The sequence below is a fragment of the Macadamia integrifolia genome, chromosome 9 (assembly GCF_013358625.1).
Source record: "Macadamia integrifolia cultivar HAES 741 chromosome 9, SCU_Mint_v3, whole genome shotgun sequence".
In the NCBI taxonomy this organism is placed as follows: domain Eukaryota; kingdom Viridiplantae; phylum Streptophyta; class Magnoliopsida; order Proteales; family Proteaceae; genus Macadamia; species Macadamia integrifolia.
The window spans coordinates 41,147,674-41,153,835 of NC_056565.1; positions in this window are offsets into that span (position 1 = coordinate 41,147,674).

Genomic DNA, 6,162 nt, shown 5'->3' on the forward strand with positions numbered 1-6,162 from the left:
GGGTGGATCCCCTGGTTGATGCTAGTACGAACTTTCTTGTGAATTCTCCTGGCTCAGGGGAAGATGGTCTTGACCTCTAATTTCTTTTCTTGAGAGATGTTGACTGTGATAATATTCGGACAGTGTTTCGGCTAGGAACGGTTGCTTTCAGATTTGGGTTCGCACAGAGCTTCGGGTAGGGAAGGCTATTTCTGAGCTTAGGCTGAGGTAGCACTCGGACAGAGCTTCCATTAGGGATAGGCTGAGGGAGGACTAGGCTGCATGGCAATCAGACAGAGCTTCTATTGGGGATAGGCTATGGGAGGGCTAGGCTGAGGTTGCACTCGGACAAAGCTTCCACTAAGGATAGGCTATGGGAGGGTTAGTCTGAAGTGGCACTAGGACAGAGCTTCTGTTGGGGATAGGTTATGGGAGGGCTAGGAGGTAACTTTTCCTAAAAATCTCACTCAAAGAAAGAAAAGGATTGAAGAGTCCCAAAGGCCAGAAGAACACTTCGGATCTTATGAAGATCTATCCATAGACTTGAAAAACCTCAAGGGGGGAAAGGCGAGGAGAGAGGGGAGAGCTTCTCTATAATGGGTTTCTCACTTAAGTGAATTGGATTATGGTGGTAATGTTGTTTGTAATCCAAAGGAAGGGAGGGTATTTATAGAATTTTAGGACCCATAGGGAGGAGAGAGAAAATTTCTTAACCAATGGTAGTAAAAAGTAATTTTTCTAAACCAATGGGGTGAAAGTAAGAAATTTTAAACCAATGAGGTGGAGGGTAATTTTCTATAGCCAATGGGATAAATTTTTTGAACCAATAAGGTAAAAAGATTCCTTTTTGGACCAATAGGAGGTCGTGGTGTAGGGTATGCTAGTGGGGCAGTGTTGGGTACACAGGCTGGCCCGCAAGGGTACAGGCAGGGTTGTATGGGGTGTGGGTAGGGCTGCAGGGGGTGCATGCAGGGCTATAGGGGTGTGGGCAAGGGGCTGTAGGGGCACAGGTATGGCTATAGGGGGTGCAGGAAGGGGCTACAAGGGCACGGGTAGGGGCTATAGGGGCTTTGGCATGGCTATAGGGGGTGCAGGAAGGGGCTGCAGGGGTGCTGGCATGGCTACATGGGCACAGGCAGGGGTTGCAAGGGCACAGACAGGGGCTGCAGGGGCGGATGCATGACTGTAGGGGCACGGGCAGGGGCTACAGGGGCACGTGTAAGGGGGCGAGGGGACGAGGGGGCGAGGGCTGTGCGGCGGGGGTGCACATGAGGGTACGAGGGGACACTGGTTGTGCCTACAGGGCTGGCTAGCATACGTAGCATGTATACGGGGCTGGCCTGCTGTCTGGCCAATGCACGGGACATGTGCGTGAAAATATGTGGTTTTTCAGGGAAGATTGTGGGAGATCCGACAGTCTAATTTTGACGTACCATATATCATCGGAATCATATTTTTAAGTACTATCCATCCGTATAGTAATCATGACCGGATTCCTTCATATATAAAGAGTGAAATTGGACCCCCTTTTCTCCCGCATAGGGTTTCTGGGGTTTTTTAGGTAGGGGATGTTTCCAGGTTCTCTTAGTCAGCCATCATCTCTTGTTGATCATAGGTAGGAAGTCATGTCCAAGATCCATATTTCAACATGGCTAGAGGGGATGACAAAATTGGGTGTCTACACCAATCTACCTGGTTCAACTGGTCTTCGTTCTAGATGCTTAAGAAGGAACATTTTCCACCATTATTCCTATTCCGCATGCATGGCTAAGTTATCACACACATATATATATTAACTGAATTTAAATAACTATGTACACTAAAACAAGGTCAATATAAAGTCTACATTGTGCTAATTCTATTGAGAAATTATACCTACTGAGCTTAACCCCTGTTTCGAGTTAAGAGGGGTGGACCCCCTAGTTGATGCTAGTACGAACTTTCCTGTGGATTCTCGCAGATCAAGAGAAGATGGTCTTGACCTCCAACTTTGTTTCTCAAGAGATATTGACTATGATGATATTCGGACAGAGTTTTAACTAGGAACGGTTACTTTCAGATTTTGGCTGAGGTGGCACTTCGGTAGAGCTTCCGCTAGGATAGGTATGGGAGGGCTAAGTTGAGGTGGTACTCCAACAAAGCTTCTGCTAGGGATAAGCTTTGGGCAGACTGCACTAAGGTGGCACTCCAGCAGAGCTTCCGCTGGGGATAGGCTATGGGAGGGCTAGGCTGAGGTGGCACTCCGGTAGAGCTTCCGCTGGGGATAGGTTATGGGAGGGCTAGGCTGAGGTGGCACTCGAGTAGAGCTTCCGCTAGGAATGGGCTAAAACCTAAATGGTTGAAGAACTTGGAAGGCCCTAAGAACACTTCAAAGATTCGAGGGAATCTTACGAATAAATCTCTCCGAAGACTTGAAGAACCTCAAGAGGGGGTGGGAGACTAAGGGGAAACTTTTCCTACACAAAAATATCACTCAGAATAAGGCAAAGGATTGAAGAGTTCCGAAGGCCAGAAGAATACTTCCAAAGACTTGGAAAAGCTCAAAGGGGGAACGGAGGAGAGAGGGCAGAGCTCTGCTACCATGGGTTGCTCCTAAGAGACTTGAATTGTTGTGGTGTGAAAAACCAAAAGGAAGGGCAGTATTTATAGAATTTTTGGACTAATAGGGAGGTGAGAGAAAATTCCTCAACCATTGGTGGTAAAAAGTAATTTTCTTAAACCAATGGGGTGAAAGTAAGAAATTTTGGATCAATGGGGTGGAGGGTAATTTTCTTTAGCCAATAAGGGAAAAGGTAAATTTTTTTGGGCCAATAAGGTAAAAAGATTCCTTTTTGGACCAATGGGAGGTAGCGGTCTAAGGTACGCTATCGAGGAAATGTAGGGTACATAGGTGGGTGAAGAGGGAATTGGTTCTCCAAATGTCATCGGAAGGGGGATTTCGATCATCGATGGGGGTTTTGGAGGTTTTTGGCACGGCTACGAGAGGTTCAACAAGGGTGCTAGAGCTCCAGCAGGGGTGTTGGAGCTCCAGCAAGGGTGTTAGAGCTCCAGCAGGGGTACTGGAACTCGAGCATGGGTGCTGGAACTTAGCTGGGTATGCACGGGGCTTGGTCAGGTGAATGCAGAGCTTGGTCGGGTATGCATGCGGCTTGGCTGGGTATGTACGGGGATTGGTTGGGTGCACACAGGGCACCGGTAGGGGTGCAAGACAATGTGTGGGGGCTCGCATGGTAAGGGTTTGGGCACTCAAGGCAAGGTATGGGTGCTCGTATGGGCGGGGTTTGGGCATTCAAGGCAAGGCATGGGTGCTCGCATGAGCAAGGTTTGGGCACTCAAGGCAAGGCGTGGGTGCTTGCATGGCTAGGGTTTGGGCACTCAAGGCAAGGCATGGGTGCTAGCATGGGCAGGATTTGGGCACTCAAGGCAAGGCGTGGGTGCTCATATGGGTGGGGTTTAAGCACTCAAGGTGTAACTTATGGGAGTGATTGCAGGAGGTCCAATGGTTCGATTTTGATGTACCATATATCGTTGGAATCGTAATTCTGAGTACGTGTACTATTACTTTGACCACATTCCTTTTTATATGAAATGTCATAATTGGACCCTTCTTTTCTCTCGCATAGATTTTCTAGGATTTTGGGTGAGTATGGAATGCTTCTGGGAATAGTTACCTCAGTCAGTTGTCATCTCTGTCGATCGGAAGTACAAGATCACGTCTAATATCCATAAGTCATCATAGCCAGAGGAGGGTGATAAAATTGGATCAATAAGTATGGCCCTTACCTTTAGCCAAGGTTGGGATTTTTTTTTTTCTAAATTTTGGGTGTATATTCACTGCAAACACCCACAAGACACAACTCATCCACTAGGGGTTTAAAGGCTCGTTGCACATGCTAAGTGAAACCATGAGTCCTACGAAAGTGAGTTAGGTTTTTTATTGTTTACCTTTTATTCTTTTTGTTTTGCTCAAGGTTTAGCAAAGTCTAAGCATGGGGGAATTCTTATGAGCACATTTATGTGTGAAATCTTAGGTAATAAAGCTTGCATTTTACATATTTAGAATGGAGTTACCTTGGGTTTTACTCTCTTTTTGTAAGTTTTGTATTTCAAAGACCTAAGGGACTATCAGGCACCATATCTTCAATTTTACACGTAAAGAGGTCCTGTTTCTTTTATGGTTATAAAGAGGACAAAATTCTGAGCAAAATGGGATGTGTTGCATTAAAAGTACACATTCGTTTAGACACATGTACACTCGATTATTCTTTTCGGGCTAGAAAAATAATAATGGACCAGAAGAGAACCGAGATGCAGGCCCAAACCTTCTGCAATTGTTCTAGGGATACAAGAGAATATTCCAAACACCAACAAAGTAAGAGAGACCCACCTTGGATGACACACTCTCCCCCTTATGCGTTGAAGGCTTTCTCTCTCTTATTTATTAGAGATTTTGTTGATGATCTCTTATTTTCCACCTACTTAAAGTACAAGGGGCATGGACGAAATTTTCAATACAAATTAGAAGAATGTCCAAGTCATAGAAATTTGGCCAAGAGGGGTTTTGTGACCAAGTTTGAAGAGAGAAAAAATAGGAAAAAAAAAAGAAAATCGTTGGAGACTCCTCTCTCTTCTCTCTCCTCCACCTCATCAAACCCTAATCGTTGCACTTTCTCCCCTATCTCCATTCTCCTCTTTTCTCTTCTCTCTCCTCCACATCATCACCTTAGATCAAACAAAAAAACCTAATTAGGAAACCTAAATCATGGGAGACTCTCCTCTCCTACGATTCTCTCCCTTTCTCTCTTCTCTCTCCTCCACCTCATCAAACCCTAATGAAACCTTAATCGTTAGGCTCCCTCTCCCCTATTCCCTATAAATAAAAATCATCCAAGTGTGGGAGGGAGTGCACTTCACTATTAGGGTTTCCTCTCTTTCTCTAGCAATTCTCTATTAGGGTTTTCTCTCTAGCACTTTACTTTTAGGGTTATATTTTCTCTAGTTTTTCTCTAGTTCTTCTTCTAGTCTTCTTCTTACTTTTTGGTTTAAGCACTTATGTAATGAATTTTATTTAATGAATGCAAGATTTTTTTTATGCTTATGGTTCATGGTATTTAGTTGTAATTTTACTTTCTAGTTCTAGGCTTAGTTCTAAGTGACAAGAACAAAGTGTGGAGCACAAGTTTTCAAGTTCATATTTGTCATCTCCAAGCCTAGCAATTTCAGATTTGGTTTATTCCAGATCTGGTTTTTAGGGCTGGTAGTAGTAATCAAACAAGAAGCAACAAATTTTAATTCAAGTATGGAAGGTCAGGTAGGTAGAAATCTTCATAAGTCTTTCCACCCCCCTCTCATTCCCTTTTTTGGCTACCCTTTCATTCTTAAATTAAGTTTTTATTTTCAATTTTACTTTATTGTTTTCCATTTCCCCCAAGGTCCTTGGCTAGACTATGTGTTGGCTTTGCCCCTCTCTAGCTATGGACCATCCTTTTATTGCCTTTACTTTTAGTTATTTACTTTGCCTCCCTTTCCCTAAAGCTAAATAGTGAAGCCCTTGTAAGAGTTACTCTCTAGTCAAGTAGGGAAGCTTGCATTATTTACGGTGCATCCCTCGGGCTAAGTAGAGAAACCTACTTGTGTGCCTCTCTCTAGCTTTCTCCCCTTTTAGTTGCACTTTTATTATTTATTTTAGGACTTTTACTTTATTGCTTTATATTTCAGCACTTTTACTTTCAGTTATTTACTTTTTATCTACGTGGTTTGAAGTATTTAAATTCCTAAATGTGTTGGTTAGAACATTTTTAGATGCATTTGTTTTAGGGCGGTGGTTATACGTAGATCACCATAATTAATCAATACACTTTCGCATTACTAAAAGAAGCCAAAAATAAAGTGGTTGTTTTCCTTGTATTCGATCCATAGCTACACTGATCCGTGCACTTGCAGTTACTTTTAAATCTCAAACAGGTCACAATCTCCATAGCCCCATGGGGATATACATGATGTACAATAAAAGGTCCATCCCAGTTGGAACGCAATTTACCTGGGAACAAATGCATTCTTGAGTTATATAACAAAACCTTGTCACCAACTTGAAAAGATTTTCTGAGAATTTGTCTATCATGGAAGGCTTTGGTTTTGGCCTTGTAAATTCGAGCACTATTATAGTTATCATTCCTAATCTCC